At 42.6% G+C, this 26,553-nt stretch overlaps 1 long non-coding RNA gene across 1 annotated transcript; it reads right to left on the bottom strand.

Annotated features, from left to right (window-relative positions):
* Window positions 1-2,732: 2,732 nt before the first annotated feature.
* Window positions 2,733-26,275, bottom strand: LOC143669108 (uncharacterized). The gene is made up of 3 exons (XR_013168711.1): window positions 26,098-26,275; window positions 4,579-4,719; window positions 2,733-3,017 (listed from the first exon to the last, which is right to left on the bottom strand). It is a non-coding gene; the product is annotated as an uncharacterized LOC143669108 (long non-coding RNA).
* Between the last annotated feature and the right edge of the window lie 278 nt (window positions 26,276-26,553).

Here is a 26,553-nt window from a genome sequence, read left to right on the forward strand (position 1 = left end):
GAAGTGAGGGTAGAGGGGGAGTCTGGACATGACTGCAGAGGTATGTAGGGAGGAGGTGCAAGAGAAGCACAATCCAATGGATTTATGTCAAAATTTTTAGGAGATTTAGGAGAGGGGAGAGAGGAAGAAGAAGGTTTTTAAGAGGGTTTTTGATGTAAGAGAAGAATTTGGTAAGAGGGATGGTTACGAAGGTAAAAGAAAGCTTGAATGTAAAGAATTTCAGACCACCTGCTCTGCACTAGATGAAGTTCTCTAAGTTTTTTAGAGCTGGAAAATTGCAAGTGCTATTTTCCAGCCATTGATTTTCATTATCTAATTTGTATCATGGCCACACAAAGGTTGAATATAAAATGAGCTTTTTGGGTTTGATGTGTCCTTCTGGGTACAGAGTTTTAAGGTTATGGAGGAGACAATCTAAAGGTGTGTTTTTTGTTTTGTTTTGTTTGGGGGAGTGAAATTGATTTTCCCATTTTAGGTGGTGTGGGTTAGACTAAGGAATTTAAAAGTGGACTGTGCTTGGAACTGGGTGTTCCTGGAGCCAAGGGGTTTTTCCCATGAGGATATAGGCATCCCACCTGCATGGTCCTTGGGAACGGTGAGGACATGGACAATAGAAAAAGGAGAAAGGGAGAGAGAGAAAGAGCAGGATCCTCCAGTGGAAGAATCCTTAACTCGCCCTCTGGGATTTGTGTCTGGTGTCGGATGGGTGTTTGGAAATGGTGGGTGGCCGGAAGTGCAGAGAGAGGGAGACAAGAGCAAAGAAAAGAAGGTCTGAGCATATGGAACATCACTCCATTTTCCATTCTGATAAATAAAATTGCCAAGATCTTGGAGTGTTTTATAATCAAGTTTCTGTTTTCTGTTATTATCTAGTTTATATTGCCCCCAGACAGTATTACAATAGAATATGAGATGCTTAGATTGAATTTGATCTCAGTAACCTAAGGTTTTGTACTGTTTAAGTAGCATCCTATGGGGGTGACCATTGAGGGAAGGGAGTGCCCTGCGCCCATGTCGCCAACATCAGAGAAGAAAAACTCTAAAAAAAACTCCTTAGAGTTGGGCATCTCCCAACTTAAAAGGCACCAAGCAAAGTTCTCTTCTGGAGCTAGGCATCCCCAAGCTCGAAAGGAACCAGATAGATCAGAGTGGTCTCTCAGAGGGAAGCTGGTGTCCCGGGCTCACTCTAGAGACTAGGTGCACCCTCATGCAGACGGACTGCCAGAGCTATGTCAGAGCCCAGTACCAGGGCTTTCAAGAACAGACGAGAATCTGATGAGCCAGGTAGAAAATGGATGGTGACAGGGGTAGGAGGGGTCTACTTATGCTTTTGTTTCCAGCAGCTTGGTGAGCTATGGTGGGTGAAGTTCTAGTTCCTTCACGGGTGGCACAACTGTCACCAGAGGTGGAGTTTGCAGGGTGATTTCAAAGGAGTGCTTTAGGACTTTGTTCCTGAATGGACCATCAGGATTGGGGAGTAAGTCCAGGATGAGTTGCTGCTACCTGCTGCTTCCCCTGTTGCAAGGTGGAGTGGGTCAAGGAGTCCCTTGCCTTGCAGACTACTAGGAGAGACTCAGAGAGGGACCATGCCCAGGACCCACTGACCAGGATCTGGGAGTAAGCCCAGGACATGCTGCTGCTGCCCTCTGCTTCCCAGGTTGCAAAGCTGGGGGGGTTAGGGTCGCCTTACTCTGAGTTCTGGGTTTCAGCACCAGACGAAAGGCAAACTTAGCAAACTCACCAGGAATGAGGCAAAGAAGTTCAGGTAAATAAAATAAAACATTATACTGCATGCAAATCTCATCCACCAGGTTGGTCCTGATTTCCAGACTTGACTGTTGAATCATCCACTTGGCATCCCCACTTGTATGTCTGGCCATCTCATCACCAGTGGTTCCAAACTATTTCTCTCCTGCTCTTAGTCCTGGCAAATTTCTATTTGTCATTTCCTCTGGGTGAAACTCTATTTCTCCAAGGCCTTTTCCTTGTGGCCTCAACATTTATTTCACAAAGAAACAGAGCCACCAGGGCAGCATTTTAAGAGAGGGAAAAATGGCCACCTGTATACTTTTTTTGCTAAAATAAAACTGTGATTGTGGGTGTGGCACTTTTTTGAGTTCTTTGAGTTGTTCTGATGAATTATTGAAATTAAGGGGGTGATGGGAACCCTGAATTTGTAGTCAGTTGGTCAGAAGGGTGATAGACTGGGAAGCCCTAAGATTGTGACTGGCATCTGAGTAAGAAATGAAGTTCTCTTGGGAACTTCATCTGTGACCTTAACCTGGGATGTCTGCACTAGCTCCAGGTGGTTGGTGTCAGAAGTTAATGCAATTGTTATAGTCAGGTCTGTCTACGATCCAGGCTGTAGACTTGATGTGGGCCCAGTGTTTTTGCTTCTCGCATATTCTGATGCCAAAATACCTCAATTTCCAGGAATTTGGCATACTGTTAAAAAATGTTGAGGCCACAAGGAAAAGGCCTTGGAGAAACAGTTTCACCCAGAGGAAATGACAAATAGAAATTTGCCAGGACTAAGAGCAGGAGAGAAATAGTTTGGGACCACTGGTGATGAGATGGCCAGACATCCAAGTGGGGATTCCAAGTGGATGATTCAACAGTCAAGTCTGGAAATCAGGACCAACCTGGTGGATGAGATTTGCATGCAGTACAATGTAAACCTGCATTATGCAAAATGTCCAATTCCAGTTGACCAGGCTAAAAAATAACTCTATTAAAGGATTTTTATTTGCTCTTTCTTTGTGAAATTAGATTTTCTTGAAAATTTTTACAAGTGACCCTGAAGTTGCTTTTATTGACACATAAGAGTTGGTTCAGTGAAAACCATAATTTCTCTGTGACCATCAAAACTTGAGAGAAGCAAGTAATGTTCAGGTTGCTGTATCAGAAACATGGTTTCCATAGCAACAAAATTCTTACAGCATACAGTCATTGATTCTAGATAAAATGCTGCTTCTCTGGTTCATATCTTGTGGTAGGTGTAGCTTAAATCCTTCATCCTGGATGAAAAAAAGAGGGGGGAGAGTGCCTTTAGAATTGTCTTTTGTTTATGCTCCAAATGATATTCAAATTGGCCTGGCATGGATAATGATGAAATGATTTTGGTTGCATTTCTCTATTCTCCTCTGATAGTGTCTTATTCCACTCCCAAGTTCTCAAAGATGTGATTGTAGGTGATACAGCCAGTCATTATGCTATATACTAACACCCCCAGTCAAAGTGAACATCAGGAAGGGTCTAGAGGTTCTGCCTCTGCTCTGTACCCAATCAGCTTCTCTTGAGATATTTAGTATTTATTGAGTGCCAAGTTTAGTGATACTTACAATTCTTAAGTATCTGCACTATTTCAGGCTTTTGCATTATCTCATTTTAATCTTCACAATGAATTTGCAAGGTTATTATTTTAGAAGTAAGAAATCTGAGGCTCAAACACATTGTTATGTGCCCAGGGATGGACCTTGGACTGTCTGTGCATAAGTATCATGGAGAATTAAGAATGTTAAATAGGTCAAGCTGAGGATTCAGGGGTAAGAGTTATGATAGCAACTTATTTTTAATGGTTCTGCTAAAAAATATGCATAGATAGATAGATAGATAGATAGATAGATAGATAGATAGATAGATAGATAGACAAAACGGACAAAATACTAACAACTGTCAAGCCTAGTTGGTGGATGTCTTAACTTGCCAGTGCTGCTCTGACAGAGGCCACACAGTGGGTTGGCTCTTGAGAGGCCATGCTTTCTCCAAGAGTCAGCAGCATTCTGGTGCTGGTTTGCTGCAATCCATGGGGTCCCTTTGTTTGTAGATACAGCTCTGCATCTGCCACATGGCCACCTCTTCTTTTATGACCTCTGCTTCCAAGTCCAATTTCCTTTCTTATAAGGACTCCATTATAAGGACTTTCTAAGGACTGAATTAAGGTCTGCTCTCATTCAGTTTGTCTTCATTTGAACTTATAATATCTTTAAAGGTCCTGTTTACAAGTGGGTTCTCACCCAAACCGGAGTGAGAACCAGGGGTTAGGAGGTGAACATGCTATGTTCTGGAGGCCAGAAGTCTAAAATGAAGTTGCTTGCAGGGCCATGCTCCCACTGAAATCTGTAGGGGAGGATTCTTCCTTACCTCTATCCTGGCTTCTGGTGTTTTCCAACAAGTTCTGCTGTTCCTTGGCTTGTAGCTATGTCACCCTAATCTCTGCCTGTCTTCACATGGCCTCTGTCACCTCCTCTGTGACTCTTGTCTGTGTGTCCAAATTCCCTCTACTTATAAGGACATCTGTCATATTGGCTTAGGGCCAGCCCAATCCAGTACAGCCTCATATTAACTAATAACAGTTTCAAAAACCCTATTTCCAAATAAGGTCCTATTCATGGGGCTAGGGGTAAAGACTTGAACATGTCTTTTTGGGGATATGATTCAACCCATAACAGACACCTAGTTTGAAAAAGCTAACAACAATAGGAAAGGCAAGTTAGAACCACTATGACACAAGAAGAGAAGGTGTATTGCAGAAGCTTTATCTACTTCAGCATATGAGACTAGCTGGGTTTGAATTACCTGGTCTGACAGGAGTCCTGAGGTCCAGCCAACCTCCCCAGCCAGCAAATCCAGAACCTGCCAGGCCAGCTCATCTGAAGTTCTCTTCTACTTCTCATGGTACAATTACTAGAGTCATAGAGAGGTAGATACATTGAAATCCTAGGAAAATATGAAACAAAGTTAAACCCGTGACACTTTTGTATCCAGCCATCATGTGAAAGATATTTAAACAATTTTGTGATCATTGTGACATTCTATGTTGGTTTGTCTGTTTCTTAAGGCATTAGAGAGTAGTTTAAGAACATTTGATATGCTTGATTGGTGATTTTAATCTACCATTTAGTTGCATTCAAACTTATAACCCATGCATAAAAGCTTAGTAAATTAGGTTTTAGATTTATTTTTGGATGAGAAGTGTGTGGATATTTAAAGGAATTTTGCTCATTCTTAAAAGTCAACTTTTAAATAAATTCATATGGTTAATAAACTAGACTTTTAACAAAGTAGAAATGGGAGTGAATTAATCTTCACACAGTAGTCTCTTGGACCTTAACAATTTGCTAACATTTTTTTACTAGATGGGTTTACAGTATGTGTGTGTGCGTGTGTGTGTGTGTGTATATGCCTTAGTGCCTTCTGTAGAATATTCCTCATTCCTACCTTAAAGGATAAGGAGAGAATCAGGACCCCTGTGTATGACATTGCAGATCAGAGCTAAAACAAGCAGCACCCTCACCCCTGAATCCCTCAGGTTCTACCTGCTCCAGACAGGAGTAGCCTCCGTAAGACTTTCATGACTCACAAATTAGCTGCCATTTTGTCTCCTGGTGACTCTACTTAGTCTTGTGCCTGTGAGTTTTGGTTCCTTCAGCAAAGGGTCACAGGACTACTACAGAATGTCTCGCTTTATTTTAACTTTCCATGTGAAATATATTCTAGGTTTTAAACCTGCTTTGTGTGTGTGTGTGTGTGTGTGTGTGTGTGTGTGTGTGTGTGTGTGTGTGTGTGTTAGACATGAATTTTATTAGGACTTACAAACAAGAGAAGATTACTCCCAATGATGGCCCTTTGGGAAATGGAAGTCAGTGCTCTGTAAGCTGGGGAGTATAAGAGGCAGCTTAAAAGTGTTTAAGGCAAGGACATTCCATACAGTATGAGAGCAGAGTTTCAGCAGGGTCTCATGACACAGGGATTTGGAGATTTGTTATCAACCTATCCGGAGAAGAGTTTCAATGTTTTACAAGATAAGTGGTTGATGATACTATCTGTATATTCTTTCCCTCCCTGAGGAGGCCTGTTGACCTTTAACTTTTGTCCAGGTCATGTAGACAGTTAAAGCCACTTTTTGAAGGATTTCTGCTGAGATGCATTCTTACAGCACGCTTCATTCCATGAGACATACCATTCAATTCTGAGATTGCCCATTGTTTTGCAGTTGAACTCCATGAAAAAGCCATTCTGTCCCCAGGCATCTGCCCTTCCCCCAAGCGTATCCAATTTCCCCATAGATGCACAATTTGGCTCTGTCCTGAGGGAATTCCTTTCCCTGTCCTTTTCCTCTAAAATCTCCCACCCCTGCCACCTCCAAGATTTCAGTGTGCCTGGGCAGACCCAGAGCCTGCCCTTCAGGATTTGCATAAATTGCTTGATGTAGGTTTCTCCAGGAAGGTGCATGATTGATCCAAGAGTCTCCCAGGCATTTAGAATGTGTTCAACTCCCTTACAAGTTGCCCTTTGGCTGTGTGTGTGTGTGTGTGTGTGTGTATCCTGAAACCACATACACTATTGAAGAAGAATTTTCCAACTGTTCCCCTTTCATTTTGCTGCATGGTCAGAAAGTTGGTCCAATGTTTATTCCATGTGCTTTCCTTTTTAAGAATGATTTTACTGAATGCAATGCACAGGGTGAGCCATTTTAATTCATAATCATTAAGTCCATAGGTTACACCAAGCTTTACAGGTATTACTAATGATGCTGTACATATGTGTCCTTGAATCTTCAGGACCTGTTATAAATAACTCGTTCACCTTCCTTACCACTTAATGAAATAAACATGCCTGGCCCAATTTCTGACAACTAGTGGAATTTCTGAAAAGATAACTAAAGTGATTTATCCTGGGTCACAAAGTACCATCAATTGTCAGAGAGGAAATATGTATAAATCACTGCAAAGTAGAAACAATTTAATAGCATAAATTTGTATAAATTCTGAGTCACTGAAACAGCACTTCCTGAATTCTCTGGGGATTTCCTTGGAAGACTTCCTCTCAAGCACAGTTGAGCCCCAACCTAGTCAAGCATTTGAGTATGTAAGGACTACCTGGCTTTGGAATTGCTTGCTTCTTTAGCAAGAAGTTGCAAGAAGTTTTGACGGATTTGATACCGAAAGTAGGTGATCAGGAGCCTTGTGTAAAATCGGGGAGTGGGGGGTACGTTAGAGAGGAAATGGATTAATGAGTAAGAACACTCTAACAGGGAAGGTGATCAGACTTACTTTTCCATCCCTAATAAGGTTTATGCTTTCTAATGTTGCATCTTCTCGCTCCTTTATGAAAATGACTGTAAAAAAATTGGAGAGGAGAACAGAAGTAACATAGAGATTTGGAAGTCTACATGTAATTTCAAGTTCCTGTTTGGAGATTGTATTTTAAACACACCTTAATCAGCTGAGTCATTCAAGAGCCCCAGCCTGGGGGTGCTTGATGGCCTCCTCACTGTGGGCTTCCTCTGTGGGAATTTCTTTTTAGACTGAGACATGTATGTGAAATCTCAAAAGTCAAAGCAAAAGGCAGTGACTAACAAGACAATGGGGAAATTTCACAAAGATCCCACAGGAGCTGAAAATAATGAGCATTAAAATGTTGGGAACGGATCATACAAGTATGTACAATGCACAAACATGAAAGCGAGACAATTCATTTCTCAGGGACGGCTGGTGGTGGCACTCCCGAGTCTTCCCAAAGTCTGTGTCATCAATAGATCCCCATAGAGGGGACATATTCTGCCCAGAAAGCATGACAAAATTCAGATGAAAATAATTCAGTGTGTCTAGCAAAGCACATTTTAAAATACTATTTTTCAATCAATTCAAATAAAAATATATCACTGAATACACATACACATACCTGTAACTGAGAAATCGGGATTCGAGGGATGATTTTGATTAGTGAATTGTTATATAAAAATTCCTTTTTGCTTTCTGGAATGTTGGAGTAGGCAGGGAAATACCCGAGATCTCTGAATTATAGTCCAGCTGCCTTGATATTTGAAATCAGTGTAAAAAGCCCTTATCTTGTGCCTTTGTGATTATAAGAGCTGGTCATTCTCTTATAGAGCAAAGGTCCTAATGCTAATGAAGTTTGTGTTAACTACTTCTTCCTTTTGGTTTACACCTTTAGTACTAAACTGATAGCTCTGCCTCCCCTCCTTTCAATTTAGGTTCCCCTATTGAAATGATAATGATAGCACTTGTCTTCTTTTTCGCTTTGAACTTCCTATCTGAAATGACCTCATTCCCCCTTGTTAAACTCCTTAAAAACCTTGAACCCCCTAAACTCGGGGAGAGAGATTTTGGGCCATTAGTCTGTTCCCCTGCTACATGTGTAGTAATAAACTCTTCCTCTTTTTGAAACCCCAGTTCCAGTTCAAGAATTGGTTATTGAGCACATCGGACAGCAGAATCCACAGCCTTTGTGTGGTAACATATCTATATAGATATCCTAATGAGATATAGTAAAAAGAACACGGAATTAGGAGCTAGACCACCTGGGATGAGAGCATCGCTCGCTCTCCCTCTGGAAATTCTCTGAACTCGAGGTTTCTATTTGTAAAAAGTTGTTCCAACCCAGCACAACCCTGAGACCAAAGAACACATCAGGCAGAGAATTGGCCATGAGTTTCAGTTAGAGACTTATGAACAGGAGGAAATTCTACCCAATGGCAGCTGGTTGGGAAATGAAAATCAGCGCTCCACCCAAACAAGAAAGCAAAAGCCAAGGTGGGGCAGCTTATAAATCTTAACAGTCCTTTGAGATTTTGTTACAATGGGGTTTCAGCAGGCTCTAAAGAAATTGGGTTCAGTAGTCTTGTGAGAGTTGTTTACCAACAGTGATTAAGGGAGGGGAGTTTTACATTGTTTGACCTTGAGCATCTCCCCTGGTCATGGAGGCAGCTGTGTAACTTACTCTCAAAATGGAGGAGGGGTGGAGCCTGAAAGGTTTAGGAGGCAAAAGCGTGAAAAAGAAGAAAAGTAGACGAGGAAATTTAAAGTGAGTGAGTTTATTTCTGCGCTCCCGGGTAGAGCTCACCGCATCCAAGATGGAGAGAGGTGAGTCCGCACGTGGGCTTCAGTGCAGGCAGCTTTTAAGGATGGCGGTCAGGTAACATCCGGAAGGGGCGTCTCATTAGTTCCGGAAGTCCGGTTGGGAAGGGTGACACAGCCTCTGCAGCTCCAGTTGCAGTGCCTTTCCGGTTCCCCCGACCTAACAGAGCCCAGGCCCTGCGTCCTTAAACAATCCATACCACATGGCAGACCACGTTGACCATCGGACAGACATTGCATGCATTAACACTCCAAGGAAGCAAATTAAGTCATTCTACTAAAAACTGATAAAACCTGTGATTTCAGTCCTAAAGGAGATTCCTTTCCAGATCTTTCTGATGTTCTCTATTCCGCCAGGCCAACAGGGTACTCCACACAGTCCAATCCACAGGGGTCACAGTCCAAGGCAGGCCGGTGGCACCTGACAGTGGCAGTTCACATTCAATGCACATTCAGCACTGAGATCTGTTGTGCATGAAGGTTACCACAGAAACCTATTGCAGAAAGACACTTGCTATTATGCTAAGGGCAAAAAGAATACAAGCTAAATTTCTATTAGAAGACAGATACCACCTTTCTCCCCTGCAGTTGTAAGGAGCTTTCTAGAGTCAAATCCAGTGAGCCCAGGCATAATAAGTACCCACAGAGTCATCTATACTATGCCTTAGCGTATGGGGGGTGAGGGATCCTGGGTTGAAATTTTGGGAGATTCTGATACCCCATGGGCTTGGGTTTAGGATTTCCGATTGGTGTGGCTGCATAAGCCAGGACCACAGCCAGTCGGCCTTATTATCCTCAATTCTTAATGCTTGTGGTGCAGGTAAGAGCAAATTATTTTCATTCTCATTGTGGCTGTTGTGTTGCTGGTGCTTTTACCTGAATTTGCAGCACCTGCACGTGCCCATCACTGCCTGTCAGACAGGAACAGGAGCAGCTACTCAGGGCCATGAATCAAGGCTGGTGAGGGCCAGATAAAACCTGCATGTCCACTGCTGCAGAGATTGCTTATTAGCTTTTAACTGCTTCTTTAAAGCCCATTTATTCTTTCAATGAACCCTGACACTGTGGGGTTGTAAGGCAAATAACATGTCCATCAGTTGTCATGTTCAGTAGTCCAGACCAACTATCCCTTTATCCCTTTATTTGTGGGGACCCCGAAAAATGCATTTACTTTTTCTTAGCTTTGTATTGTAGCTTTGTGGTTGGCTTTTCCTACTGAGAAGGCCAGCAACAGTCCAGTGGCCATATCTATGGCTCTAAGAGCATATTTTGCAACTCTAGAAAAGGATATGAGCCAATATAATCTACCTGTCACATGGTGACCAGAATCTGCTCACAGCTGATGTGACTAAATTGATGAGGAAGCATCCTTGGGCATTGCAGCAAACAGGATGGGTAGACACCCATGATGTCTTTCATCTGTGTCTGGTGATGGGCAACTGGAATTGCTGTGCCAGTCTCCATAGACTCTGGTATCCTCCTTTCTATCAACCATTCAGAAGCCTTGTGCAATGTTGACTTTAATCTATGAACTTTTGCTAAAGCATCTGCTTGAATATTGGAAGGTAAAGAATCAATGTTATGGGAAGAGATGTGAAACATGGTTACCTTTTGCTTGTAACAGGTAGTCTAGATTCTTTCACATTTCATTTACCCATAAGGGTTGGCTGGCACCAGTCCATTGCTCTTGCTTTTTTGTGGCCATCTACATGGTCAGGCCCCAGTACATTTGTCAGCAAAAATAATTAATGGATCTCCTGGTTTGTGAGCAATGACCATCCATACAGCCCTTACTTGAGCCCACTGGCTGCTTTGCATAGTCCAAGTTTCCCACTATGAAGTGTCTATACTAGGTTGCACAGCTACTGTTGTCCAGGTGGCAGGCTTCCTGTGTGCTGATCCATTAGTATACTAAGCAGACTTAGTTATACTCCCACATACATCAACAGTGGGCACAGAGATAGCCACTTCGGGAGGATTAGCAGGGAGGTACAAGCATTATTCTTCCAAATAGAAAACTGGTCTCAGGATTTTACTTGAGGGGTTGTTATAGAAAATGCTGTGCTGTAGTAGGTAAGCCTTCTATTTCATTAATGTGCTTAATTATGCTCTGCCAGAGTGGAGTTTAATGGCAGTGTCATGTATCCACCCATGTGTGGGGATGGCTGTTCTTAATTTCACAGGGCATTTCTGAGACAGTTTTTCAACTTGCAGTAAGGCAAGTCAGTACTCAGTTGTTTTTCCAAAGGGCTGTATCATAGTTCAGACCAAAAGCTGATGGGAACTTGTTTTGCCTGTTGCTTTTGCCACAAGCCCCACCTAAAGGCAATATCATACTGGTCACATCGAATTCACAAAGCACATCTGGGTCCACCCCACCCACCCATTCCCATAAAGCCTGAGCCAGTGCTATAGTCCATTTGGCTTCTCAAAAGCAGCCTGCTGGGAGGTATTCCATTCCCAGGAAAGACTTTTCCTAATCAAAACATACACAAGTTTTAGCATTTAGGCTAAGTGAGGAATTAAAGGTTTTCAATAGCCTAACAATCCCAAGAAAGGCATTGTGTATGTGGCATAGGAAAATATTCTTGTCACTTACTACAAAAGGAATAAATTTTGCCTTTCCCCACTATATAGCATCCAAGAATTTGACAGAGCTGCCAGGACATTGCAGTTTACTGCAATTCATTGTCCATCACCAAAATAGCAATGAGCCTAAGGCTTCTTTTAGATCTGAAAAAGAGTTACTGGTTAGGATGGCATCACCAATATAATGAAACAAAGTTACACGTTTCCACCTAGCCAAATACTTAGCAACAAGCCTATGGCAGATGGTTCAGCTATGTAAATAGCCTCATAAGAGCATAAGGAAAATCCTTTGTTCTCCTTCCCAGGTATGATGATTAGATTTATGTGTCAACTTGGCCAGGTGATGGTGCTCAGCTGTCTGGTGAGGTAAGCTCTGGCCTAACCATAACTTTGCAAAGACATTTCGTGGGTGATTAATAACAAGAAGGCTGGTTTATTAAATCATCAGTCAGTTGATTGCATCTGTGGCTGATTATATCTACAGTAAACTAAGTATTTTCCACAATGAGAGAATCAAATCAGTTGGAATTAGTCCAATCAGTTGAAGAGTTTTGAAGAGAGAATTTTCATTTCTTCTTCTTCAGTGAGTCAGCCTCTTCTGGAGAGTTTGCTGATGACCTTCATCAAAGTTGACAGCTGATGGCCTGCCCTATGGAATTTGGACTCATGCATCCCCACAGTTGTGTGGGACACTTTAATAAAATCTCATATTTATAGATATTTCCTGTTAGTTTTGTTTCTCTAGAGAACCCTGACTAATACATCTTGGTACTGAGAGTAGTTCTTGAGAAAGAGAATCTTAAAAATGGTTTTTACAATGGGTTTTCTACTCTGATTAGATTCAAATGCACTAATGATTCTATTTCCAATAATTAAGATAGAACTGACACTCCATGGCATAAGTTGGCAATACAGATGTGAAAAACTATCAGCATTTGATTCTCCTAACCATACTCTTATATGAATCAAGGCTCTGGATGACAGTGTTTTTGACACCTGAAGAGGATTTTGTGGGGTTAAGAGTAATAATGTTGTTGGCTTATTGTTCTTAGGCTGGATGCAATTATGAGAGAAAGTCATGAGCTGAAGGCTACAAATTCGCAACTTAAATGCCTTATGAAAGATTTAGAAGTCTCTCTGGGTGCCTTGAAAGAAAATCTTTTGTCCTGTGGTCGCAGACTTGAGATTTCTGAAAAACAGACCCAGGGTCTCATTATGTGAGTAGCAGATGTACAATATAAACTAAATTCTCAACCTTACAGGGTATCTACTTTTAAAGTAAGGGTTTATTTGGAAAAGAATGAGATCCTGAAACTTGTGCTGGTGACATATGTGTTGATAATGATGGCAATGGGGACATGGAAACTCTAAATTCTGCTAAGTCTTTGCTAGATAAAGTTCTAATGGTCTGTCCTGAGGGAACAGCCACCACACCTCTAGCTTGCCCTGAGGAAACAGATACCCAATCTCCAGCCTGCTCTGAGGGGACAGCTACACGATGTCCAACTTGTCTTGAGAAAATAGCTTCCCAACCCCTCCAGCCTGCCTTGAGTAAACAGCTTCCCAGCCTCCAGTCCACCACTGAGGAGTCTGCTATTCAACCTCCATGTAAAGAGATTTATCCTTCAGTGCATGCTAACCTATGACTACCTCCTCTGGGGAACAGCCTTCACTTCTTTGTCTGGAGATATTAATCCTGTTTCACCAGATGAAACTGCAACAGAATGCCCTGAGGTAACTGGCTTGAAAGACACTTCTAATTCCTTTCATGACCCACCCCCACTACCCCTCTTTTCTTCCAGACTTATATAACTAAAGTCACAACACACCCCAAAATGTTAGGTACAAAGTGTGACCCTTGAATAGACATGCTATACTCCAAAAGAACTGCATGAAGTTTACAATTTATATAGACAGAAATTGGAGGAATATGTGTGCGAATGGATATTAAGCATGTGTGAGAAGACTGGGAGGAATATAGGGTTGGTTCAGGCTGAATTTACTGATATGGGCCCACTAAGCAGAGATTTTGCATTCAATGTTGTAGCTTGAGGGGTTAGAAAAAGACATTAACAGTTTGGGTGATTGGTTGAAACATGGATCAAAAGGTGGCCAACATTAACTGAGGTTACTCAGACTGCCTTGGTATAATGTTGATGAGGGGATCCAAGGGCTTAGAGAGATTGGAATGTTAGAGTGGATTTATCATGGAAGATCTGCTCACACACCCCAGAAATATCCAGAGGATACACCTTTTACCAGGATTTTGAGTCTTAAATTTGGAGACTAACACCAATGACCCTGAAGAGCTCTCTAGTCACCCTTCTCTGTAGGTCAGATATTACTGTGGGAACTGCTGTCACTGAGCTATAATCCTTAAACACAATGGGGATGAAAAGAACCAGAGTTGGCAGAAGCCATGTGGCAACAGTTAATCACCAAAGACAAGGTGGGCATGGCCACTTTACTGGACGGCAGACTCAAAGCAGCAGTGAAAATAATCTCACTCACAGACATGTATGGTTTTGGCTAGTAGATCACTGGGTATCTAGAAGTAAATAGATAGATAGTCTACTAAATTCTTATTTCACCTGTATAAGCAGAAGAGTCCTAGATCAAGTGAACAAAAGTCTAACTTGAATTACAAAAATGGTCCCTTAATCGATTCCCAGACTTGAGACAGTTTGCAGACCCAGAGCCCCTTGAATGAGGAAAGGGCGAGGTAACTTTGGAGAAGGAACCTGTTGCACTGCCCCAAATGTACAATATTAACCTTCCTCCCAGCCTTCCCCCAGGAGACCTATGGCCTTTTACCAGGGCGAATGTGTACTGGGGAAAAGGAAATGATCAGATATTTCATGGATTACTAGACATGGGCTCAGAAGTGGCACTAATGCCAGGAGACCCAATACATCACTCCAATTCCCCAGTCAAAGTAGGGGCTTATGGAGGTCAGGTGATTGATGGAGTTGTAGCATAGGTCCATCTCACAGTGGATCTAGTGGCTCCCCTGACCCATTCTGAGGTTATTTCCTGAGTTCCAGAATGCATAATTGGCATAGACATACTAGCAACTGTAAGAATCCTCATATTAGTTCCCTAACTCATCAAATGAAGGCTTTTATGGTAGAAAAGGCCAAGTGGAAGCCACTAGAACTATTCCTATTGAGTAAAATAATAAATCAGAAGCAATACTGGATTCCTGGAGGTATTGCAGAGATTAGTGCCACTCTTAAGGGCTTGAAGGATACAGGGGTGGTAATTCTTACCACATCCCCATTCAACTCTCCTTTTTGGCCTGTGCAGAAAACAGATAGGTCTTGGAAGATGACAGTGGATTATCATACACTTAACCAGGTAGTGGCTCCAACTGCAGCTGCCATTCTAGGTGTTGTATCATTGCTTGAGCAAATCTACATATCCCCTAGTACCTCGTATGCAGCTATTTATCTGGCAAATGCTTTTTCTTAATAGCTGTTAGTAAGGACCATGAGAAACACCACCTGGCCACTGAAACATTGCTTTCATCTGTCAAGGCTAGCAGCATACCTTCACAGTCCTACCTCAGAGGTATATCAACTCTGGATATTGAAGGATGCAGGGGTGGTGGTAAGTCCTACCACATCCCCATTCAACTCTCCTATTTGGCCTGTGCAGAAAACAGATAGGTCTTGGAAGATAGCAGTGGATTATCCAGAGTTCCAGAGGTGCATTTGTATACCGACTCATAAGCTATTGCTAATGGTTTGGCTGGATGGTCAAGCACTTGGGAGGAGCATGATTGGAAAGTTGGTGACAAAAAGGTCTTGGGAAGAGGTATGTGGATAGACCTTTCTGAATGTACAAAAAAACATGAAGATATTTGTGTTCCATGTGAATGGTCACCAGAGGGTGACTTTAGCAGAAAAGGTTTTAATAATCAAGTGGATAAAACGACCTGTTCTGTGGATATAAGTCAGTATCTTCCACACCACTCTTCTCATTGCCTAATAGGCTCATGAACAAACTGATCATGATGATAGGGATGGAGGTTATGCATGGGCTCAGCAATATGGACTTCCACTCTCCAAGGCTGAACTGGCTACAGTCACTGCTGAGTGCCCAATCTGCCAGAGCAGAGACACACACTCAGTTACTGATACGGCAACATTCCCCCAAATGATCACCCTGCTACCTGGTGGCATGTTGATTACATTGGACCACTTCCATCATGGAAGGGGCAGCAGTTTGTTCTAAATGGAATAAATACATACTCCATATATGGGTTTGCCTTCCCTACATGCAATGCTTCTTCCCAAACTACCATCTGTGGACTTACAAAATGCTTTACACACCATCATGGTATCCCACACAGCATTGTTTCTGATTAAGGAACCCATTCCAGAGCAAATGACGTGTGGGAGTGGGCACATGCTCATGGAATTCTCTGGTCTTAACATGTCCCCCATCATCCATAGGCATCTGGATTGATAAAATGATGGAATGGTATTTGAAGATCCAGTTTCAGCACAACTAGGTGGTAATATCTTATCTTGCAGGGCTGGGACAATGTTCTCTAGGAGGTTGTTGTATGCTCTGAATCAGCATCCACTGATTCATGGGTCCAGGAATCCAAGGGTAGAAATGGGGGTGCCACCAGTCCCCCCCTCTGGAAAATTTTTTATTCCTGTCCCTCCAACTTTAAGCTCTGTTGGTCTATGGGTCTTAATTTCAAAGGGAGGAGTGCTCCTACTGGGAGATGCAGCAATGATTCAATTGAACTGGAAGATAAGACTGCCACATGGCCATTTGGGAATTCTCATGCCTCTGAATCAACAGGCAAAGAAAGGGATTACTATATTGGCTGTGGTGACTGATCCTGACCAGCAAGGGGAAAGAGGACTGCAACTACAGTTGGAGATAAAGAAGCATTTTCCTGGAATACAGGAGATATCCTAGGGTGTCTCTTAGTACTTCCATACCCTGTGATTAAAATCAATGGAAATCTGCAAAAACCCAAACTAGGCAGGACTACCAATGCTCTAGAAATTTCAGGAATGAAGATTTGGTAACCCCACCTGCAAAGAATCATGGCCAGTTGAAGTCCTTTCTGAGGGTAAAGGAAATATGGAATGGGGTAGTAGAAGAAGACAGTGATAAATATGAACTACAACCACGTGACCAGTTGCAGAAATGAGGACAGTGATTATCACTATTTCCTCCTTGTTTTGTTATGTTTGTATTTGCACATGTATAAGATATATTTGTATCTTCTTATCATGACATAAGTTATATTGTCCATGTTATAATATTTAAGTTATAGGATATCAAGTTTAAGAATGAAAGTTACCCAAGACTTGCCTCCTATTCTAAGGAGATTCAGTGTATTTCTGGTTGTATGGAAGTCAGCTGAATATTGTTAGGCTAAAATATGTCTGGTTTTTTTTTTTCATTTAGAGATTAAGTGTGGTTTAAGGTGATGTGTATAGCTGCCAGGTTGACAAGTGGGGGACTGTGATGGTTAAGTTCATTTGTTAACTTGGCCACATGATGCTGACCAGTTTTCTGGTCAGGCAAGCACTGGCCTGTTACTGCAAGGACATTTCCTGTCTGATTAATAAACCAGAAGGCTGGTTTATTAAATCATTAGTCAGTTGATTGTATCTGTGGCTGATTACATCTACGATTAACAAAGGGACTATCTTCCACAATGAGAAAATTCAATCAGTTGGATTTAATTCAGTCAGTTGAAGACTTCTAAGGGAAAAGAGAAAAGTTTCTTTCCTTCTCCAGCCAGCCAGTCTCTCCTGGAGAGTTCATTGATGACCTTCATTGGAGTTGACAGCTAGCAGCCTGCTCTATAGAATTTGGACTCACACAGTTGTGTGAGACACTTTTATAAAACTTCATATTTACAGATATCTCCTATTGGTTCTGTTTCTCTAGAGAACCCTGACTGTTACACCAGGTAAGGGCAAAAACAACTTGGCTGGCCTATTTAAAAGAATACTCAAGGAAACAAAGTGATAACCACATAAATGAATGCTAATTCCTTGTAGGAAAGAAGCATTCTTCAGAACCACCATACAAAGATGGCATTATTTTATTTTCTGTTTCCTAAAGTTCTTCTTTTTACTCCTTTTTGTCATCATATGAAGAGGTTATGGGATTCCAAGGCTTTGGGTCCTAGTTAGGAGAAGTCAAGATATCCCTTACTTGCCCCTTGGGCAATCAATGCCCTCTCATTGTAGCATGCTGACCTACTGAATTTCTAAACTCTTGCCTACACAGCATAGCTTCTCATTCAATGCATCCTCCAAATCTACTGATTTCTCAGTCTTTCTGAGAGAGTCCACTGCAGCTGACTGCATAAAACAATGGACAATTGAGTGCAGCACAGTCAAGCATGTGGGCATCCCATCCCCACATCAAGGAAGCAGGCCACCTAGGGATTATCCCCACCAATGGGCAAATTTCTCTTTCTTTCTTGAGACAGTCTGCTATAGTTAGCCCTACTGCAAACAACGGCCAACCGACTGCAGTACAGGCAAGTGAGTGGGTGACCCCTCCCCACATCAAGGAAACAGTTCACCATGGGATTACCCCCACAGAGTCTCCTTTCGCTAGACTCATACTCTTTATGGCTGGCAGCTCCTTGGTCTCCTGGCTGGCCCGCCAAATATTCCAGCCCAGTTCAACCCTGAGACCAAAGAACACATCAGCAGAAAAGTAGCCATGGATTTTAATTAGGAACTTACAAACAGGAGTAATTTCTACCTAGTGGCGGCTGGTTTGGAAATGAAAATCTCCATCCCAGCAAGAGAGTGAAAGCCAAGGTGAGGGAGGATTACAAAGTTTAACAGAGTCCTGTGAGATTTTGTTATGATAGGATTTCAGCAGACTCTCCTGAGATTTGATTCAGCAGATTTTGCAGGAGTTGGTTACCAACAGTGATTAGGAGAGGGGAGTTTTACATTCTTTGACTTTTAACATCAGTCCCTGTCATGTAGGTGGCTGTGTGCAGTGACCTGCTCTCAGAAGTGAGGAGAGGGTGGGGCCCAGGCCATGGATCCTTACAAATGGGATTCTAATGCTTTCCTCTCCTGGGTTGTTATGAGGCTCAAATAAGGAAATAAATGGGAAAATACGTTGTAAACTGTAAATAATTGTTCAAGCATAACTTTTTACATCCATCAGTATAAGCAAAGTCAGTATAAGAAGACTTTCTGTGTTCCCTGATGCTGTGGCCATACCTACGAACAAACACAGACTTTGAGTACATCTGGAGACAAATATAAGGCAGGGTGTGGGGGAAGAGACTCAGCTCTTAGGGACCTCTTTATTTTGTTCTCTTTCCTGGGCAACTTAGAGTAAGACTCTAAGTCCATCACTGATTGTCCACTTTCCCTCAACTTATCTCCACCAGAGATTTGTCTGGGTTAATAACATCTTTAGTAAAGTAAAGATGGATAGTAAAGTGAAAAAGTCTTAGATAATTGAGGTGATGAAGAGTGGGAGCATTGGAAGCATACCACCCAGGCCCAACTTCTGATTCTGGCACTTAATGGCTGTTTTAGTTTGGTAGAGCTGCCAGAATGCAGAATACCAGAAATGGAACAGCTTTTTAAAATGCAATTTATTAAGTTGTAAGTCTACAGTTCTAAGGTTATAAAAATGCCCATATTTAAGGTCTCCAGAGAAAGATACCTTTGTTTAAGAAAGGTCAATGGGTCTGGAACACCTCTGCCAGTTGGGAAGGTACATGGCAGGCATCTGCTGGGGTCCCTGGCTTCTCATTTCAAACATCTTCCCTGGGGGCATTTTCTTTCTTCCTCTCCAAAGGTCTCTGGCTGTGTGGGCTCTGTCGGCACTGAAGCTTTTTACAAATTGCTTCCCTCTTAAAGGGCTCCAGTAAGCAACCCACCTTGATGGGTGGAGATAATCTCCATGGAAACCATCCAATCAAAAGTTACCACCCACAATTAGGTGGGTCACATCTCCATGAAAATAATGAAAGATATCCCACCCAGCAATATTGAATGAGGATTAAAGAGCACGGATTTTCTGGGGTACATGAGTTTCAAACGAGCACACTGGCAATGTGACCTTTCAAAAATCTTTTGACATGTTTGTGTCTCAATTTCCCCAAGTAGGATGATAATTGTACTCACAAATGTACAATAAAATTTTCTAAATCAGAGTTTGGATGACTTTAATCAGCTAAGAAGAATGGCAGTGGATAGGAAAAATTCCCTCCTTTCTATCCTTTGAACAGCACAGTTGCTAGTCTGTACAGAGCTCCTGTGTATTCTAGGGAGAGATGTCTGTTTCTCAAAACGCTTTATCCTACTATTGGTGGGAGCAAAAGTCTCTATTGACAACAGTGCAAGTGGTTGCCCTGACAACTGGGCAGTGGACAACCTGTTCAACCTTCTATGGAAGCCTTGCTGCTGAAATTCAGTCTTCTTTTGTGGTGAAACAAAAACATCAACAAATAACTGTTGAATTAGAACTTTTATAAATTCCCTCCTAATTCTCAGAGATATTGTGACTTTTATCTCTCAGTTCTTTAGTCTGCCTTTGGACTGCTCAATCCAGCTTTAGGATCCTATGAAATGAGAATGGACCAAAAGCAGTGTCATCTCAGGTTTCTGGGACTGAGATAGATGACAGAGCATCTCAAACACATAGCTGACCAGGCTTGCACATTCCAGCCACATTTGTGCTCTTCCCACAGCCTCTCTCCACACCAGGACCCAGGCAGGTAGGGCTGCAGGATGATTGTGCCCTGCACCCTTCCTTGCAGTCCAGGGAAGGCACAGAGCCCTTGGCTGGCCTCTCATCATTGCTAGCTATTGCAAATAAAAGCATGAGGTCTGAAGGAAGAACAGGGATAGTGAGGTCCTTCCCAGTGGGAATTAGAAGCAGGAAGGCAGAGCCAAGCAGCTGACCTTGCTCCTCAATCACTCCTCTGGCCACTGCCAAAGTTCCTTCTTCTGTCCATCCAGCTTTCCTCACCATTTCCCATGTTTCTTGGCCAGACCCTTCTTCCCAGGCCACTTTTTCCTTTGATATTGGAAAGGAACTGCTTTATCCATGCACAGATCACTGAACTGCAGTAGAACACTTGCTCGTTGGCACTGGGACAACCCCTGGGCTAGCGCCATCTTCCCAGAACAAAGAGGTGAGAGGGATGTTGTTTGTACTTACTGGCCTTAACGGCATATAATACATACATTTTACCAAACCAAAAGAATGGAAGTCCCAAAGAAAGAGAAACTTATAAGAAGAATCTCCCACATTTCAAAACCTAGAGATCAGGAAAGGACACCTGAGTTTCAGGACTGCCAGAAATTTGGATCAAAGGGATGTACAATTATCACCCTGGGGTGCCTGAGTATGAGAATGAATATAATAAATTAGACATGTACAGGGCTTTGGGTTTACAAAGGACTTTGATTTTTACAATCTTTTTTGATGTACATAACCCTATGAGACAGGCCATATATTATCATAATTCTCATTTTGTCAATGACATAATGAACACTTAGGAAGACAAAGTGACTTCTGAAATCACAGCTAACACATGGAGACATGGGGTCGACTTTACCCTCTTGACTTCTGACTCAATACTCTCTGAAACTAGGATCTGCATTCAGTGGGGGAAATGAGAGTAGGAGAAGGCTGTTAGCACCTCCATCTGAAATGCAATTGCACAGTCACCCCTGCACCTCCCTCCCCCCATCACCTGGTAGACCTCTGGAGTCTGCACAGCAAGCTCTGGGCCCACTGTAAGGCTCCCTGGCTGCTCTCCCACAGAAGCTCTTCCTAAGGCGGGAGGGAGTCCAATGTCTAGGCTGCGGTGTGGCCAGAAGCCTCAACTCCAGTCTGTCCTCTGTGCCTTTGGTTCAAAGCTATGAAGGAAGGGCAGCACATGACCCATTGCTATGCTTTCATCGGTCACCAGTCGTCCACCAAACATGTGTGCTGGGCTGTGCTTGCCAGGTTCCTGGGACACAAGCCTTAACAAGAGAAGTCAAAGTGCTGATGCAAAGATGGAAAGATGGCCACCAGCAAATATGGAATTATGTGGTGAGGACATCTAGGTTGCAGGGAGGTGGCAAAGGAGAACATCTAAACCCCAATACATCATCAGTGTCCTACACAGAGAGTAGGAAGGGGTAGTTTTCTGCTTGGGATAGCCAACATCTTCAAGTTCCTGAAAGGTGTCTCAGAATGCAAGGCCAAAGCTTCTCCTGGGCAGACAGCATGTAGGGACAGGAAGGAAGCAGGTTATGTGATGTATCCACCATGGGCTGGTTACAGCCCATCTTCTTACCTATGTTTCCTGGGATGTGAAATGGGGCTGCAGTAAGACCTCCCACAAAGCACAGCTGTGAGCCTTTAATGAAGGGGCTCAGAAGGTGAACAAGAGCTCAGAGTGTTAGAGTTCTACTCCTGGCACACCCCTAAATCTGTACCACAACTAAGTGAATTTATTTGATCCTCATGGGCCTCATCTGTAAAAAAGATCATCAGAGGGCTGTTATGAAAAGAAAATGATTTAATGGGTGCAAAGCCCTTAGCATGGGCTCTTGTGTCTGGGAAACACTGGAAAGAGGCTAGCTGGCACTGTGAGGAAATGGCCCGAGGAAATTATCCACTGGTAAATATGGCTTTCCATCATGACCATGAAGTTCTTCAGGGTATCCCCACCTCTAATCCCTTCTCAAACTAGAGTTCATACTCCTCCTGGGTGAACCACGACAAAACAGAACTGATATCACTGTCCTCATCTTTTCTGGGCTGGCCATACCCCAAACCACTCCTGGTTGTGAGCTGATGACAGGGGCCAGATAACCCCCACCCCAGTGTAAGGTGTGGGCCTCAACAGTCAGGAGCACATGTCCAGATGCAGAGTCCCTGGCCCATTTGCTTCTACATCTCCTGTGGACCCAACATGAGGTGGTTGGAAGAGAAACATCTAACCACGGGGGGCAACGGTCTTGTGAGGAGTCATTGCTGACAGCCCAGCTCACCAATAGCCATTGTGAAGGCCCATGTCTGGCTCAGAATGGACCATTGTAAATGTGAGATGAGATAACTCATGGTTGAAAACAAGAAAGATTTCAGAGGCATTATTTTCTGTGGAGAGAGGTGGACATATATAGGCATAATACATATGTGAATAACAGGGACATGAATCAATAAAGATAAAAATTTTTAAGGTTTATTTTATATGGACTTAACTTGTTCATGAAGCAGAAGCTACTGAGGAATTAGTAATGCTGCATCTCTTTCTTTTACTGGTAATGATAAGACCCTTATTCACTGACTTTCTTTGAAAAGGTGTCTAGCACATGTATTCTCCATAAACAAAAAGCCAAGGATGACTAAACATGTGTGTGTGTTTATATATTTATTTTATAATGTCATGCAATTAACATGCTGTTTAGGCTATGTTGGAAAATAATTTACTGTTTTAATTATTTGATCCCATTTTCACCACCATTTTTCACTGTGAAATTCCGTAAGGAGCTGCTGAACTTATACACATTCAGCAGGATTGTCTAAGGAAGTATTGACATAGTTTCTACACAGATCCCAAAACTCCTGTGCAGAGTTACAAATCTGCCTCCTTTGAGAAAGAAAAGGAAGATGTCTTGCAGAGATGCAGGAATCTTCCCAACACCAGGCATTTAAGTTCATACTTGACTTCATGTGAATAGTTAAATTTGATGGGAATTTATGCTTTTTCAGAATATCAGTTGGCTTCTGAGCACCTGCATCATATCAGAATCACTTTTATTTTCTGGTTTAGGGGGCAATAAGAAAAGTTTTAAAAAGCTCTTTTTTTTTTAAATGAGGGAAATATGGAAACTAAGTACTAGAGAATAGTAAGCTGATATTCATATTCTTGGCAAATCCCCCAACCCTACTGTTAAGCATTGATTTGGGAGCAAATAAAAGAACGCAGTTATCCCTAGGGGCCAATATGGGTTTTTGGAAACATACACTCTCAAAGGAAACGAATAGGCTTTTTGATGGTGATTCAGGATAGTGGTCTTTCATGGAAGAGCTGTATTCATGAATTTTGCATTATTTGAACTTTCAAAAGGGTGTCTCAGGGGGCCTCTTTGCTGACCTTCTTTAAGCAGCTTTCTCAACTATTTCCTGGCTTGCACAGTTTTTCTTTCTCTTCCCCTGACTTTGGCTTCCTGTGATGATTTCTACTTTCAAGACCTCCTATACTATGTATAATAGGATATTATGTTTTGGAATTTTTACATCAACGGGTTTTTCATTTCCCTTCCCCATATATCATGTTTCCGAATAGCCATTCTGTCACTGTTGTCCACAGGAAAAGGGGGGGGAGTGAGTGACCCTAGAAAGAGCACTGGGTATGTTGTGGGGGAAGGTCCAACAGGCATGAAGAGGAGGTGGAAAGCCAGCCCATTCAGTCTTGGTGGATGATGCTGCTTCGGTTTCCTGTGATTGCTCTAACAAATCACCACAAACTGGGTGACTTAAAATGACAGAAATTTATTTTCTCTCAGTTCTGGAGGCCAGAAGTCTGAAAATAAGGTATCGGCAGGGCTATGCTTCCTCTGAAACTTTTAAGGGAGAATCCGTTCCTGCCTCTTCCAGCTTCTGGTATTTGCCAAAATCCCTGCTGTTCCTGGACTTGCAGATGCATCCATCCAGTGATGGCCTTCTTCCCTGGTCTGTCTGGGCCCAATTCTCTTCTTCTTATAAGGACACCAGTTATACTGGCTTAGGGCTCACCTGAAGCCAATATGATCTCATCTTAATTAACCACATCTTCAGAGATCCTATTTCCAAATTAGGTAGGACTTGAACATGTCTTTTGAGGGAACTCAATTCACACATAACAGATGAGAAGGAGAGGAGAGACTGAGATAAGGCAGAAGGTTCAGACTTGTATGGAATGTCCATATCCATACGGCTGTGGGAAAGGCTCAGATCATTCTGGGTATAATGGCATGACTGGGTGTTGACAAGTCCTAGGGTCTGGGGAAGCCCTGCCTGCAACCACGTCAGCATTGAGAGGGAACCACAGCATAGCACTGGAGGGGGGCAATGGCTGGAGAGATGCACCAGGCCTCCCATGACTTGCAGAGAACATGCAGTGCATCTAGAAGCTTCCAAGGGCCACGCTGAAAGGCACAAAGAAAGTGGTAAAGATGAAGACATAGTGTGTGCCAGGGTTCACAGTCTCCTGTAGGAGGTACCAGAATGATGGACAAATGACCAGATAGGATGCCATGTGACGCTCAGGTCTTGTCCCGCCCTCCACCACCACAAGTCACGTGAGCATCCCCACCCCCATCCCTTACATCAAGATACCACCTTGGAAAAGTGCAATGGGAGAAGGGTTGAAATAAAAAAGACACAACAGTGACCTGTAATAGATTGGTTAAACCAGAAGAGCTAGTGATGTCAAAAATGATCAAGACACAAGTTAGTTTTCTCTGTTAAAGGCTAATTTTTTTTTAAAGGCTAAAAAGCATGACTTTCATAGGTCAGAGATTTTATTAACTAAATGAATGAGATAACTGGTAAAATGTTACCACTAGTTCAAAGGAGAATTCAATACACACACACACACACATACAGGCAATCAGGAAGGTCCCAAAATGAATTTATAAAAACTTGGTCAAATATCCACAGGGCAATAAACAATTTCTATGGACATGGATTATCTGGTTTACTATCAATATTATACAACTTACTAACTTGCAAAATAGCTCAAAGTCAATGAAAGGCAGAGATAACCCAGAAGAATATCCTGGACAGAAGTGTCAGCTTTTTGCCCAAGTTTTCCTTGTGCCTGCTATTAATGGGTGGGAACTCCTGCAGAAGCTCAAATCGGTTCTTGAAATTAAATTTAGGCTTTTTTTTGCAAATTTTAGAACTCCCTGTGAAGTCACCTCCCAAGGCCATTGCCACATCTACCACTAGCATTCAGCTGAGTCATCCTCATCAAGCCTTGGCAGAACCGATGGCCATTTGTTGAGCCAGGGACTCCCGGCACCTGCGGCATTTATGGGCAGGGCCCTCCAAGGCACTGCTGGACTTGGATGATACAAGGACTCCTCTCCCCAGCCCAAGTACCAGCCTCACCTATATGAAGACACCCAGGTCAGCAGCATCTTAGAGAACTATCCTTTCACTTTTACTTAGAGCCCCTCTTCCTTGGACGTGGACTTAAGGTCTTGAGAATCAGGGAAAGGGCCATCTGAGTGACACAAAACCAAACTTTCTTTGACAGTCTTGACAGCCTCCTGCTTGTGCTACTTTTCCATCCATTCATTTATCCATCCATCATCCTTCCAATCGTTCACACCAGGCCAAGCACTGAGCTACGCTTACCTATCACAAATTAGCAGAGGATTTCTAAATTTTCTCAACTGATATCCTTCCCTGGAATTCTGTCTCCTAAATCAGAAAATCAGCATAATGCCTTGGGGAACCTGCAGAGTGGTGGATTCAGAGAAATCTAAATTCTTTAGCACTCTCTCTTTAAACAAATATTATCATCTGTGAGATATGGGGATGCTAATTCCTGCTGCCTCCTAAGAGATTGTGACAGCCAGGTTCGCACTTCACGGAGATGGTTACTCACTTGGGGTGGGTGTCTTGGGCTCCCCTGTCCACTGTGGGGCAGGTCTCAGGGCCAGGCCACTGCTCTCCTCCTTCAACCAGCATTCTTACCGCATTTCCACATCAGTCATTCAGGTAAAAGTTTACATTCCAGTTCTTTCTGATTGGTTTACTGCTAGCACAATATCCTCCATCCTATAATAAGTATACTGTGATGTCATAATCCAGTTAAGCCATTTATAGTCTCCTGAACCCAACTGCTTTGGGCTGTAATTATTTCGTGCTCTTTTCTTTTCTTTTACACTTATCAGGAATGATCTTGTCTATTCCTTCATTTTCATCACTTTCTTCCTCAGCTCCAGTTTCCCTCTGAACTTTTATATTTGTGATTTACAACAGGGATCATTATATGTTTAAAACCAAACCCATCAGCCTGCCCCAGAATCTGCTCCTCTTATTCTAAGCACCATCCTTTTTG

This window comes from Tamandua tetradactyla, chromosome 25 (genome assembly GCF_023851605.1).
Source record: "Tamandua tetradactyla isolate mTamTet1 chromosome 25, mTamTet1.pri, whole genome shotgun sequence".
Lineage (NCBI taxonomy): Eukaryota > Metazoa > Chordata > Mammalia > Pilosa > Myrmecophagidae > Tamandua > Tamandua tetradactyla.